The sequence below is a fragment of the Canis lupus genome, chromosome 9 (genome assembly GCF_011100685.1).
Source record: "Canis lupus familiaris isolate Mischka breed German Shepherd chromosome 9, alternate assembly UU_Cfam_GSD_1.0, whole genome shotgun sequence".
Taxonomy (NCBI): Eukaryota; Metazoa; Chordata; class Mammalia; order Carnivora; family Canidae; genus Canis; species Canis lupus.
The window spans coordinates 39059531-39074058 of record NC_049230.1 but is presented as its reverse complement, the minus strand read 5'-3'; the positions used below and the strand labels follow the sequence as shown (position 1 = coordinate 39074058).

General features: G+C 45.8%; 1 protein-coding gene across 2 annotated transcripts in view; it reads right to left on the bottom strand.

Annotated features, from left to right (window-relative positions):
* Window positions 1-14528, bottom strand: part of ASIC2 (acid sensing ion channel subunit 2) — a 1001679-nt gene that overhangs the window by 981673 nt on the left and 5478 nt on the right. The window lies entirely within an intron of this gene.

Genomic DNA, 14528 nt, shown 5'->3' with positions numbered 1-14528 from the left:
CTTTGGCCTCAATTAGTTCTCCTAGTACATGATGATTCCATTTCTCAGTACCCAAGTATTGTTGACACCCTAAGGTCAGTAACTCACACCAAGGACTTTAACTCCACAAAGAAAGGATTAAAAGGGAAGAAGAGTCCAATAAAGACAAGACTCTTGCATTTTAAATAATAACAAAACAGGGGTGCCTGGGTGGCTCATTGGGTCATGATCCTGGGGGTCCTGGGACGGAGCCCAGCATCTGCATCCAGCTCCCTGCTCAGTGGGGGTCTGCTTCTCCCTCTCCCTCTGCCCCTCCCCCGCTATTCAAGCACTTGCTCTCACACATGCTCTCTTTCAAAATAAATAAATAAAATCTTTAAAAAATAAATAAATAATAACAAAACAATAGAATGGTAATCATATTTTTTGCAATGTCTTTCTTATCTAAGCCATGCTCAACCAGGATGCTGCCAAGTACAATTTTTTTATTATTATTATTCATGAGAGACACAGACAGAGAGAGAGAGGGAGAGAGAGAGAGGCAGAGACACAGGCAGAGGGAGAAGCAGGCTCCATGCAGGGAGCCCCACGTGGGACTCAATCCCGGGCCTCCAGGATCACGCCCTGGGCTGCAGGTGGCGCTAAACCGCTGCACCACCAGGGCTGCCCAACAATTTTTTTGAAAAAAAGATAATGTGATTATGTCGCTCAAAACACTCAGTAGCTCCCCATGACCTACAGCAGACAGCTTGGGGTCCCTCGTAGCTAGTCTCCAGCCTAGACTTGCAGCATTCCCTCCTGCTCTTGACTTTACACAAGCACATACCTTGCAAACCCCGGGCCGGCCTGTCCTGGAGCTTCATAGGCACTGCTCCTTGGCCCCGCGGTACCCTCACCTGCCCCTTCCCCTGGTCAAAATTCTATTCCACCTGAATGCTAACTGAAATGCCACCTTCTTCATGCAGCTCTTCCGGTCCTCTCAGTTGTAATGAATCCCTTTCCCCTCTGCAAGGCACTGGCCCTGCCATGCACAGGAGAGAGCATTCTCTCATGACAGTTCTAATCAAAAGTCTGTATTTATGTATCTGCAAGCCTCTGAAAATATGACATTTGCCTGAGGGCAGGGGATGTGCCTTATCCTTCCTGGCACAAGGTAGGCCCTCAGGGAATGCAAAATGGATGAATGAATGAATGAATGAATGAACAGCAAGTTGAATAAACTACACATTGTGGATAGGTACTCTGTTCTCCACAACTGAGACTTGAGTCATCACATGCTGTTTGGTTGTGAGATGCCTTCCCAGCAAACAGACTGAAATATTTTCCCAGGAAGGTAGCCTTGAATCCATCAAGTGAAATCATCATTACCCATGTTCTGTGTTAATCCTCCAGGCTCATTAGCATGCCAGATAATTAGCACCCCAGTATAGGCAAGGCAGAGAGCAGCTTGTATGAAGGAAGCACTGCCTCTGCTTGTGGAATATCAGGAGGGGATGCAGGGTAAGGGGCAGAGCCATGACACCATGGGTTCCTGCGGACTGTCGTACTTGTGTCCACTGGGTGCCTCTCCCTTCTGTGAGCCCCCCCCCCCGTTCCACCCCCTTTGCACCTAGAAGTGCCCCCTCCAGGCTTACAGCCAGATAGCTGTAGTTGGGTTATCCAGGGATGCAGGGAAATACAGGCTGGAGGCAGAAGAATGTGACATGGCCCTGTGCCCCCTCCCAGCAGAAGCTCTTCTTCATGCACTCTGAATGCACTTCCTAGAAAGGAGGAACAGGAAAGTGAATGGAACCAGGAACGTTGAGACCTTGGTGACTTCCTAAATTTCTTGTGCCTCAGTCATGCACACAACACAGGAGGAGGAAAAGACCTCTCTCATCGCATCATTGGGACATGCTTTCCAACCAACCCTGCCTGGCACACAGCAAATGATCAGTAGATGACTTGCTGGCTTCGTTTATCCCAGGAGTTCAATGAAATGGAATCCACACACGAGACCTCCCTTTCTGCCCCACCTCTTCTCCCACTGAGGAGGGGCTGCTGCATGAATCCCTTGGAGACAGGTACAAGGCCCTATGACTATCAGGCATCTACGTGGGGAGGATCCAGGGAAGTGATAAGACACCAAGGGACAGGCCAAATCATTATGATTCTACAGTTGACACTTTGTAACCTGCTCTGTGCCCTGTGGTCAGTGTTAGCACACCCTGTTCTACCAATCCTAGTGCCTGTCACCTCTGTCCCAGGCCTGCCCGGGCTCAGGACCTGGGAGAACTATGTCTAAAAGATGAGCATCCCTATCTTGGGATACCATGGCACCTGGAAGAAGTCTGTGGTTGCCTTGACTACAGCTGAGTGGAGTCCTACCTACTGACCTTCCTGCTCCCTTCCCATCCAACAACATTCTGTGGTGAACACCTAATCCCTGGTCTGTCTAGGAACTCACTATTCCTTAGAGCCCAGCATGGCAATTACTATACCAACTCTAACATCTGAGAACTGGTGATTTAAGAATAACAAGAAGTATTCATCCTGCCTATACAGGAGGGACCATAGCTGGTTCCCAGTTGATGAGGGAATGTCCTTCTTTTCGAAAGAACACCAGCTCATTAATGTAGAAATAATGATAGAATGGGGGAATCACTATTTTGCAACTTCTAATGAAACCGTTAATTCCAGTTCAAATATCATAGTAAACAAAATATTTGCAGAGTACCTTAGCATCTATCATCCCAGAGATGATGGGGATCATTTGATCACGGGAGATAATGCAACAGAGAGACCCAGCAGTTGCCACCTTAACCACATGATCAAAACCAGCATCTCTAAGAGTAGGACAACCACACAATACGCTTTTCCTGCTGTGATGCAATAGAAAGTACTCAGCTTCGTCTATGGTGTCCTCTTGCCACATCATTACCCTCAATCTCATCTAGTCCTTAAGCTTAACTCCCTGTTTACAGGAAACACAGGGGAGGAAGGAACAGGTTAAGTAAAAACCCCAGGAAATAATCAGATTGTATAAACCCAAATGGTTTATTTTCTTCCAAAAGTCAATATTAAAAGAAGTGTGAATAGCAGCATTACTCATAATCGCTGAAAATGGCAACAACTCAAATGTCCAACCACTGATGAAGATAAATAAAATGAGGGACATCCATCCATCCAGTGGATTATTTGGGAATAAAAAGAAATGGAGTTCTGACGCAAACTACAACATGGATGAACCTTGAAAACATTATGCTACACAAAAGGGCTGTCACAAAAGACCGCATACTGTAGCACATGATTGCAAAGTGTCCAGAATAGGCAAATCTGTGGAGCCAGACAGTAGATTAGTAATCACTTGAGGCTAAAGTAGGGGAGTTTGGAGGAGGGAGGGAGGGAACAAGCAAGTGGCCACGAGTTTTATTTTTTTTGTGGTGTGTGTGTGTTTGAGTAATGAAATGTTCTAAAATTCACAACACTGAATGCACAAAGTCCACCAAACTTAACACTTTCTATGGATAAACTGTAGGATATAAGAATTGTATCCCAATAAAGCTATTTTTAAAAACTGTGCGCGTGTGTTATGTTGGAGGAGAGCTCTTTGATTAAAGAGACAGGATAACCAAATGCAGCACATGAATCTTGATTGTATCTTGAGTGGATGCTGAATTTTTAAAGTTAAAAAGCTGTAAGAATGTTTGGGGGACAATTGAGGAAATTTGAATAAGAATAGGAGGCAGCCTGTTAGCAGCCAGAGCACACGCAAAGAGGGCACTGGAGCATGGCCAGAAGATCACCCCTGAGGACAGGGCCCAGGTGAGGAGGCATCCAAGCAGAGCAGGGGCCCAGCGGATAGGGAGATGGTCTCTATTCAAGGGAATGGAGCAAACAAGTAGATAAGATAATGGAAGGCTGGCTTTCTACTGGGGGAGAAAGGAGAGGCTAACTTGGAAAGAGGAAAAATCTAGAATGAAACCTGCAGTGTTAGGTTGGAATTGGAAGTATTGTTGTGAGAGGCGCCTGGCTGGCTCGGTTGGTGGAGCACGTGACTCTTTTTTTTTTTTTAAGATTTTATTTATTTATTCATGAGAGAGAGAGAGAGGCAGAGACACAGGCAGAGGGAGAAGCAGGCTCCATGCAGGGAGCCCAATGTGGGACTCGATCCTGGGTCTCCAGGATCATGCCCTGGGCTGAAGGCAGCACTAAACTGCTGGGCTACCCAGGCTGCCCGGAGCACGTGACTCTTGATCTCGGGGTAGTGAGTTCGAGCCCCACATTGGGTCTGGGAAGTATTGGTGTGAGGTCATGGTTTTCACTGCAGATGCAAATGTATATGTATATATCCTAGTTCTGTCCACTGAGCCAGGGAGCATTGTCACCCTAATTGCAATGAGCATACCCAGAACCCAGATCTTAGTTGTAAACAGCATTTCCCACTAAAAGGAACCAGAGTTCATTGGAGAAATTACAGAAATTACTAAATACAGGACTGAGTGGGGAAAAGAAAAAGATGAACCTGGAACATCTAGCTGGGTCAGAAACTGTAAAACTGCTCAAAAGTTGTGGGGAAATGTCAAAAGAACACAAAAGTCAGCTTGAAGAGGTTCCCAAGTATGGGAAAATTGGAGTTTTGAAATAAGTAATGACATGAACTGATTATAACCCACTGAATAAAATAGAGATCTGAAACTACATTGATCTAAATTAATAAATGAATGAAAAGAGAGAAGAGAGAGCTCTTCTGTGTTTTAGAAAGTCAACTAATAAATGTGGATGAAATGATGGAACTAGTGAATCAGCATTTGGCGAGCATCACTCTAATAACTCAGGCAAGTGGGCAGCCCAGGTGGCTCAGCGGTCTAGCGCCACCTTCAGCCCAGGGCCTGATCCTGGAGTCCCGGGATCGAGTCCCACGTCGGGCTCCCTGCATGGAGCCTGCTTCTCCCTCTGCCTGTGTCTCTGCCTCTCTCTCTCTCTCATGAATAAATAAATAAAATCTTAAAAAAAAAGAGTCACGTGCTCCACCAACTGAGCCAGCCAGGCGCCTCTCACAACAATACTTCCAATTCCAACCTAACACTGCAGGTTTCATTCTAGATTTTTCCTCTTTCCAAGTTAGCCTCTCCTTTCTCTGTCTCTCGTGAATAAATAAATAAAATCTTTAAAAAAAATAACTCAGGCAAGAAAAATCGATGACAATGAAACCAGAAGGTGAGAGAGAGTTGAGAAATGGGGTTTTACACGGTCTCAAAATGTCTCACTGGAAGACACCATGTTAATCAAGTGATAAAAATTAACATGATAAGTATTGGGACAAATAGATATCATGTGCATCTGAATGGGAGATAGTAAGAAGAATCCTGAATCAGTTCTATGAAATTCAGCCAAAAATTTGTCATCTGGGTCTAATCAAGAGGGAAACCCAAACTGAAAATCCTTCTGCAAGATGGCTGTCCTTGAATTGTGAAATATGTCAAGGTCATGAAAAGTCAGGGAGAAACTAAGGAACAATTCCAGAATAAAGGAGTCTTAGGGCATGTGACAGCTGAGTGACCCTGCAGGAGGTCCTCTGGCCAGAGAAGACATGAGTGGGACACGGGGGAAAGGACACATAGGAATTCTTTGAACTAGTCTTGCAACACGTTTGAAATTGTTTAGGGGGAAAAAATTATACCTATCTCTCCTTGGAAGATTTGGGGAACCTACCCAGTGTTACCTCCGGACCTTGTGCCAACTTTGGCTGTTTAGTGTTAAGTAATCTGTTTACTGCTCAGCCTCCCCACTAGACTGAGCATCTCAAATTCTTGGATGGGCCTTACTGATTTCCATTTCTCTAGAGCTTAGCCTGGAATGTAGAAGAGCTCGAGAGATGTTTGTTGAATCAATGTTCTGGGCAACTCATAACTCCCAAGACTGGCTGGCATATCCCCGGACATGCTGATGGTTGGTAAATACCTCCAAATATTAAGCTTGAATACGCCTGTCTGCAAACCAAAGAGCATCTGTCTGCCCTGCAGCAATGAGCCTTGTGTCCTGGACAGCGTCCTGCTTCTAAGGGGCATGCTGCCTGAGATCACAGGCTCCAAGGAGCAGTGTTCTTGCTTCATTGCTTTGGAGAGAACAATGGCCCCTGTTTGTTTAATCCCAGCCCATTGTGGCAGCCTTGACTGCACAGAGCTCACTTGTGATTCATGTGAATGTCACTTGAGCTCCCAGAGGTTTGCAGCCATAATTCAACATTTGTTAATAGCCACTTAAAATGTCCCTGAAATAGCTAACAGGCCCAGGGGATGGAAGGTGTTCTGCTAAGAAATCATTCCAGGAAGGCAGAAGCAGCCTTGGCCCAAACTTTAGAAGACATGGTTACTTCCAATTCATGGAGATGCTCCTCTCTCATCACTGCATTCTCACGCTGCATGAAGAGAGGGACGAACAACTCTCAGGGCCACCGGGGAGAAGGCAGGAACCTGGAATTCCCTATGTCATCATGTTGGGCTCATCACTCTGGCGAGGTTCCTCGGCTGCCACATCCCATGGAGGGGGAGAAAACACAAGAGAACACCTTCTAGAGAATCCCACTGGGTTCTTTCCAGTGGAAAGAACGGAAGGAGGAAACAGAAGAATAGAGTCTTAGAGGCGAAGTCAAAAGGTTGACGTGTGGGTGGAAATGGCAGGAGGGGGAAGGATGAGAAGAAACTCAGATAGGTTGAAGTCTACTGTGACAACTTGACAAATTATTTAGTTCTCCGCAAACCAAACTGAAAACTTGCCCAGCTAGCGTATGACTGTAGAATTCGAATCAAGGCAGTCTTGCTCCGGAGCCCAGCCCTGAACCACTGTACCAGTTCTGCTACCTGCCAATCGGTCAACCGGAGCACATCTGGACTGGACGTCCAAATTCAAGTCACTGGTTCAGAGGCAGAAGTAGAAGCTCTCAATACCAAGCTCTAGTCACCCAGGCCCTTAAACACATCCGTTGCTCCTGACGTTATCCTTTCTGCCACCCACAGTCGGAGTTCAAATGCAGAGGCAGAGGCAGATAGGGTGGGCAGGACAGAATCACATCCACGTTAGAAAACTACCACTGGTTTCCTAGGGTCAGACCCCTGAGCTCCCCATCTGGCAATCTGGAAAGATCCCAAGTGTCACCCCGGCCAAGAAGGGTCTTCTCCAGCTTTCCAGGATTGCTCGGCACCTCCACCTTGTGAGCGATGAACTAAGAGACTGGGCACTCTTCCTGTTCTACTTTGGGTTGGGCAGCTGCCAGGCTCCTGGTCCCCAGGGGAGGGTGCAGGTAAGTGGAGGGATCTTGGGCCTAAACCCCAACCCTTCTGAGCTGAAGACTTGCTGATGAATGGCTTCACTTCACTCATCTCAGCCCTGTACAAATAAGCTTGATGGCTTTACAGCAAATACCCCAAGGAAATCAAAAGGCATGGCCCGACTCCCCAAGAGTTCCACTTTCTTGCTGAGTGACCCTGTGCCAGTCACCAAACCTCTCTGAGCCTTATGTATGCTCAGCTGTGAAACAGATACATTGTTACCTTTTCCACTTTTCAGAGTTATGGAGGGAATCAAATAGCATCTTGTAAAGACAGCATCCAGGACCTGGAACCCGAGTTTCTGGTTCAAATCCCAGTTCCACCAATTCCTTGCTAAGGGACACCAGTTCTGTCATTTAGCCCTTCAGAGGGTCAATTTTTTCCATACAAAAAAAAAAAGAGTTATCAGGACACCTGGCGGGCTCAGTGGTTGAGCGTCTGCCTTATGCTTAAGGTCATGATCCTGGGATCCTGGGATTGAGTCCCACATTGGGCTCCCCCATAGGGAGCTGCTTCTACCTCTGCCTATGTCTCTGCCTCTCTCTGTGTGTCTCTTATGAACAAATAAATAAAGTCTTTAAAAAAAAAAAAGAGTCCGGGCTGGTGTGAAGACTAAACGAGTGAGTTATCCATGTGACATGCTTTAACTTAGAACAGTGCCTGGGATATACTCTATGCTCAGAAAATGCCAGAAATTAACAGGTTTTGTAAACTACGCAGTGATGACCAAACGGGAGGAATTCTAGTTGTGACGTTTCCTGGTGTCTCCAGTAGCTTATACCCAACAGTAACAGCAGGAGCTGAGTGCCAGGCTTGATTGCAGCCTCATTCTCCATACGCTTGAGATTTGCTGATGTCAGTATGGATTTCCCAAAACAGTCTTGTTGCTTTTGGATCCCCCAACACTATGTTTTATCACCAGCTCATCTTAGTCATAATAAAAATAACAACAGCCACAAAATAGTGGGCCCTCTACATCTGGCCCATTGCTAGAAGTTTCACTTCTATCACTTCCTTCCGTGACTGCAAACAATCCTATGAGGCAAGTGCCAAGGTTATTATTCTGTAACAGATAGGGAAACTGAGGCTCAGAGAGAGTAAATCATTCGCCCAAGGTCATTACTAAGCTCTGTTTTTGACTCCCAGAACCCTTGACTTCTGACACCAAATGTGCAGGCTTTCCCCTTGTGCCAAACAATTCTGATGTGAACTACCCACAGCGTGTGTAGACCCCACAGGCTAAGGGCTTGGTCCCACGAGACTGCCCCCCACTTCAAGTGCCAATTATGAGTCCAGGCCACCCATGCTTCTGACCAGTTAGCTGTACATCAGAGATCCCCACAACCCCCTTCTCAGGTACAATAATTTGCTGGAATGGCTCAGAGAACTCAGGAAAGGTTTATATAGTGGCATTGTTTTATTTATAGGATACAATACAGGTTGTATCTAAGATATGGGGGAGGGGCACATGCCCCCATACCCCCCTCAGACACACTACCTTCCCAGCACCCTCATATGTTCACCAACCCAGAACCACTCCAAATCCCTTCATTCAGAGACTTCTGTGGAGGTTCCATAACATAGGCACACTGGATTAAATCATTGGTCTTTAGTGATTAACTCAATCTTCACCCCTCTCTAGGGTCAGATAGTTGGTTCCTCTGGCAACCAGCCTTCATCCTATAGCTATCTCGGGCCACCGAGAGTCACTTCATTAGCATAAAATCAAGTATGGTTGAAAGACCCTTATTATGAGCAACCAGAAATGCTCCTCTCACTCCAGTCCCTCAGGAAATTACAAGAGTTTTTAAAGCTCTTGTACCAGGAACCAGGAAAAAAGACCAAATATATATTTCTAATTAATCAAAAAATCACAGTCACACAAGCCTGGAGCACACACCTATCTGGCCCTAAATTCCGTGATTATACCAGAAAGCTAATCTCTTATGTAATTATCTCAGGTGCCAAAGCCCCTTCATCTTTCCAACACTTGCCACTATCCCCTGGTGCTCTGGAGCAGGGCATTCTTTGGGCCAGACTGGCCTCCTTCCCACCCTCCTGTAGCTTAGTCTATCTCTACCCCCACCCACCCCAGAATCACCCCTAATCCATATACCTCTCAGTCTCCCCAGGCCCTACATGGAACCAGGTTAGACCAAATTATACCCAAGATTTGCTCTCTAGGATTGACTCTAGAGCCCAGAATTTATGACAAATCCCTCTGGGAACTTCTCAAGGAAGACATGCATACGCACTTCGGAAGGCCAGGTCTTTGAACAGACACTCCAAGCCCTGGCTACCAGCACCCACACACTACCTGTCTGGACAAACTGAATATCTGCTCTCTTGTCTGCAAGGATTGTCCCACAGCACCCTTTTATTCCTGGCTTCTGAAACACTCAGCCTCAGCACTACATGCTATTGGGAAATGGGGCGGTTCTGCAGTCTAGACGAGCTGACTTGCATCTATTATCAGATCTTTCCAATGCTAAATGCCAATGGCCCTCACCTCTGACTTCAAATATCTCTTCAGGAAGGAAATAAATCAAGGATGCTCAGCATTAGAAGTAACTTTAAAGGCCGGTAAATCCAACTCTTCACCTTACATTGATCAACCTCTACAGCACTGGCAAAAAGCAATTGTGTGGCCTGGCTGGAGCTGAAGACAGGATACCAGGTACTCCCAAGACAGCTCCTTCCAATCAGTCAGAACTTCTCTGAACTTCTGTCCTCTACCTTCACTGGGGCTAGCTCTGCCCTCTGGTCTTGCACAAAGAAGGCTTCACTCCTCTTCCCTATGACTGCCTTCCAAGGGTTTGAAGAAGGCAGTTGCCCTGCCTTGGGTCACCCACTTTCCTTTTCAAGCTAATGAGTCTCAGTTTTTTCCTACACTCCTCATCACTCACGATTTCTGTGACACATGAGGAATACCACCCCTGGTCAGCCAAACATGGCTCACGGCCTCCTGCTTTAGAGATAGGCCCAAGCCACTACCAACATAAAAGTCTCCTCTTTGTGGCTCAGAGGATAACTGATGCACATCCAGGAAGAAATGGTGGTGGAGGCTGGGTGGGGGAGGGATGCTGGGAAAGACAGATTTTCTGAGAAGAACTGGGATAAGATGAGAATTCAGACTGGTGAAGGTGTGTGCTAGAGGGTGAGCCACTTGGGGTATGCAGCTAGAAGAATAAGGGATAGATAACTCAGCTCTGAGGAAATAGGCAACTTCAGGAAGGGCTTTCCTTGGAAAAGAAGCTCCAAAAGGGCACAAGTCAGCTGTGCCCAGAGGTGTGAATCCTAATTAGAGAGATGCTCATTAGAAGTAAAAAAAAAAAAAAAAGAAATCTCCCCTGGAAATTGTTACAGGCCCCAGTTGAGGACACAGATCTAGAAAGTTCGAGGTTTAAAAGACTTTTGAACAGGTGTTTCCTTCTTTCTAAGCTAGACATGGTTCCATACGCCCAGATGATTCCCCATGTTACCAAACAGATGGAGAACTTAAAACTCATCACGACATAGGTTGTCTTCCCTAGCGAGGCCTAAGGTGGGGTTTCTTAGCCAGGTGACTTACTGAGGGAAAGACTTCAGGGGGTGAGGCACGCAGGATATGGGTGCAGGAGAAAAGGTGTTGAAACAACACCTCAACAGCAAAGATGTTGAAACCACAGGAGAATCCCAGCTCAGCCTGATCCCGTGGGAAACCCTGCAGTGTAAACTACCCCCAAAGGTGTTTCATCTTGAGGCAAGATGGCTGGTTTTTGTCCTCCAGGGTCAGTTAGTCGCTGGCCATTGGCTGCCCCCAGGCGGCGGGGAGGTGAATAACTTCCCAGATATTTCAGGGAGTGGGAGTGCCATCAGTACAGGTAGGAGTGGTCAGGAAATGCACCCCCAGCAGCAGCAAAGGGCATCTGGGCAGCATCTTCCAAAGAGGTCCTTGCTAATTCATCCACACATCCCGGCTCACACAAGCAAAGGACAAGGTGTGATGGCAAGTTTCTATCAGATCCAGAAGCTGCAGCCAGACACATAACGGCTCACAGGATTTTGAGAGAAGGCCGCCGTGCCTCCCTTTACCCCACTACAGCCACACAGCGCATCAGAGTGTTTCTGCTTCCACTGCACAGATCTATCTAAAAAAACACAAATAAATGGATAAATATATCTGGTTACAAAATAACATCAGCTCCCTCTCCCAAACAGAAGTTAAAAGTTGTAGTTTCAGGGAACAAACATGAGATCAGAAAAGTAAGTATTGTCCGTTGTAGTTTATTGCACTAGAGCTCTCTGGGTGGGAAAACCCTTGGAACCCCTTTGTTTTACAGATGAGGAAACTAAGGCCCCTAGAGGCTAATTACCTTGCCCAAGGTTGTACGACTCAATCAACAGAAGTCAATAAATCTAGGCAAAGACATTCCTCCCGTGTTTAGTGCTTTATTTCTTGAGTATAAATTTCCATGATCACTGAAATAATCAATACAGAGCATACCTGAATCATTAGAAAATAAGTACTGAGAGACAGAAAGATGCTTTAGCATCCAAAGGATGATACTTTTTGGAATGTTGTTCCCAAATAAAGTCTAACCTGATAAACAAGCTTCTATCCTAAGCTTCAGATTTCTCAAATAATGAACATGTATTTCTAGAAGCATCTGCTACCCAGTAACAACCCAGAAGACCAGTCCGTATGGACTAGTTTTACGTCTACGCATGTGAGAAATGTGATATATGGAATTTCACACTTGCAGGGGTGATGATGTAGGCCATTAGTTCCAGGTTATAATAGATTGTGGGTCAAATGGCCCTACAGTCCTGTTTGCTATTTCAACCCAGTTCTATCACACATCAACATTCAGACCAAAAAAAAAGAGAAAACACACAGCATACTTTCCAGATATCTCTTGACCTCGGTGGTATATTTTTGGTCTGATGGAGAGAATGGGATTCTTGGTACTTTGAAATATGAACTGCTCTATGGAGCAATAGCTCTGACAGCAAACTTGGTGCTAAAAGCTGCCAATTGGGTCTTTGGGGGATTTTTTAATGGGATCCCATTTTAGTTCTTACTATAGAAATCAGTAGCAAACTAGGATTCGCTTACAGAAGATTTCCTAGAACTCATCTCTTCATTAAGGGAAGGACTGTCTGTAGGGAGGGAAAGAGAACCAAGGATAGAGAGAGGGAAAGGGACCAATTACCAAGTCAATGAGCTCTCAGGTGGCCTTCTTTCATCAGCAACTCTGGAGGTCTACGGACTCCCAGGGACAGAAGTACAGACTCACCCCACAAGTAAGGAGGCACTAGCTCTGTGGCCTGTGCGATAGTATCAGCTTTTCTCTGCAAGTAGGTAGTGGGGGTCATTATAACAGTCAGTTCCCAGTCACTTCTCTATCCATCCAACACATCAGAGAGAATTCAATATACTCCTGAAAGCTTTACTTCCGGAGAGCCACAACCTAACATCCTACAAACAAGAACTGGCAGCATAGAAAAATGTTCACTCCTCTTTGGCAGTGGTCACTTTTCCAAGGACATGGCAAATGCTCACAAAACTTCCAAGCACCTTACGGAATAAAGGGGCAATCTGGACCATTCATCATAGAGCCCAGAGACTTGCCAGGTGATGAAGAGTTAGGTCTACACTCGTATACTGAGGCAGATGGGACTGGTCTACACAAAGAGAACCTCACGGTCTTTGTTGTCCATGCTCTTCATGGCTCCCCAGAATCATAAGGTTGGGCCTCATCCAGAAGCAAGGTCAGGAGATCTCATTTAGTATCGATGAACGTATCTGTGGTTCATCCTAGCAAATATACAATGAACAGTCGGACCGAGATGGCTTCAGGTCAACTATCAATAAAGTGCCACCAACGGAGAATAACTGGTGTTCAGCTGTGAACCTAAAATCCGAGGAGACAGAGTTAAGAGGGGTGATTACCATTCACCCTCACAAACTCCCTGGTGCTTCTGGCATAGAAGACAAAACATAGCCCACAAGAGGGGTACTGACCAGACATATCTTTGGGTTTTGCTTTTATTCTCAATGGACCTTTCAGGGAATCTCTAACACCCTGAACACTACTCCGGGGACCCAAGAAGAAGAGAGCAAACTGACACTGATTGGGCATGTGCTGCATACCAGACAAGGCACCAGATGTACAGGTGGTGTGGTCCCAGGCACACAGACACACAAAGAAGCACACATCGTGAGACCGGATGGAGCTACTCCCAAGCCCCAAAATAATACATTTGTAATTGCATCCAGGATGCTACTGTAGGCTACTTTTTCTTTCTTCTCTATTCTTTCCTCACACTGCCCAAGTGTTCTCCAATAAGCATGGACTGTTGCTGTCATCAGAAAGTGTATTATTAAAATAATGATAATAATGAGGTACATCATCCCGATGCAGGTGGGATCCCAGATACCTACGCTGGAGAAGGAAGCTGAAAAAAAATGGCTATCTCCCTTCATATCAGCTAGGGTATCTCCTTACCTTCCAGTAACGTCAAGCTCACTCAACACACTTTGAAGACACATTTTGAGACACGTGCGCTAAGCAGTTCCAAACCCTGTGAATATAAGGTCAGTAAATACCTCATGTCTTACAGGGAGGACAGACAAAAATAGGCAACATATAAAAATTATCAGTGGTTAAAGAATTCAGGTATTAAATCAAATCATCTCTGGGGTCTCTTCTAGCGTAAACACTTTATGAGTCTAAGGTTAGGAAAAGCATGATGAGTGCTCCAACAGAGGAGGGAGCCAAAATGCTCTTTCAAAGACAGAGGAGGAAGAAACTCATTTAGATTATTGCCATGGGGGGGGGGGGGGGATTGGCAATGGTTTCCTGGAAAAAGCTACAGAGACATTAGAGCTGGATTTTTAAAGGACAAGTCAGATTTAAATAAATAAATGTGGAAAGAGAGGTGAGAAAGCCAAAAGTAAGTAAGAAAGGCTCACAGACAAAGGGTTCCGGGTCCATTGAGGAAACAGAATGCAAACTTTTAATCAACAACTGGCTGTGTTCGGGCCCTGTATTCGGCAACGTGTGTGCAGAGAACGCGTTTGATGAGACAAGATGCCTGTTCTCAACTAGCCCTCCATCTAGAGGGGATGGGAAATGAGCTGTAAGCTCTCAGATGGCAAGGACCTAGGCTGGCTTTATATATAACTGCCGCATAGCAGGTGTTCTCTCGGGTCGACAAAGGAACGACTGTGTGTGCGGTAACATGACACACTGT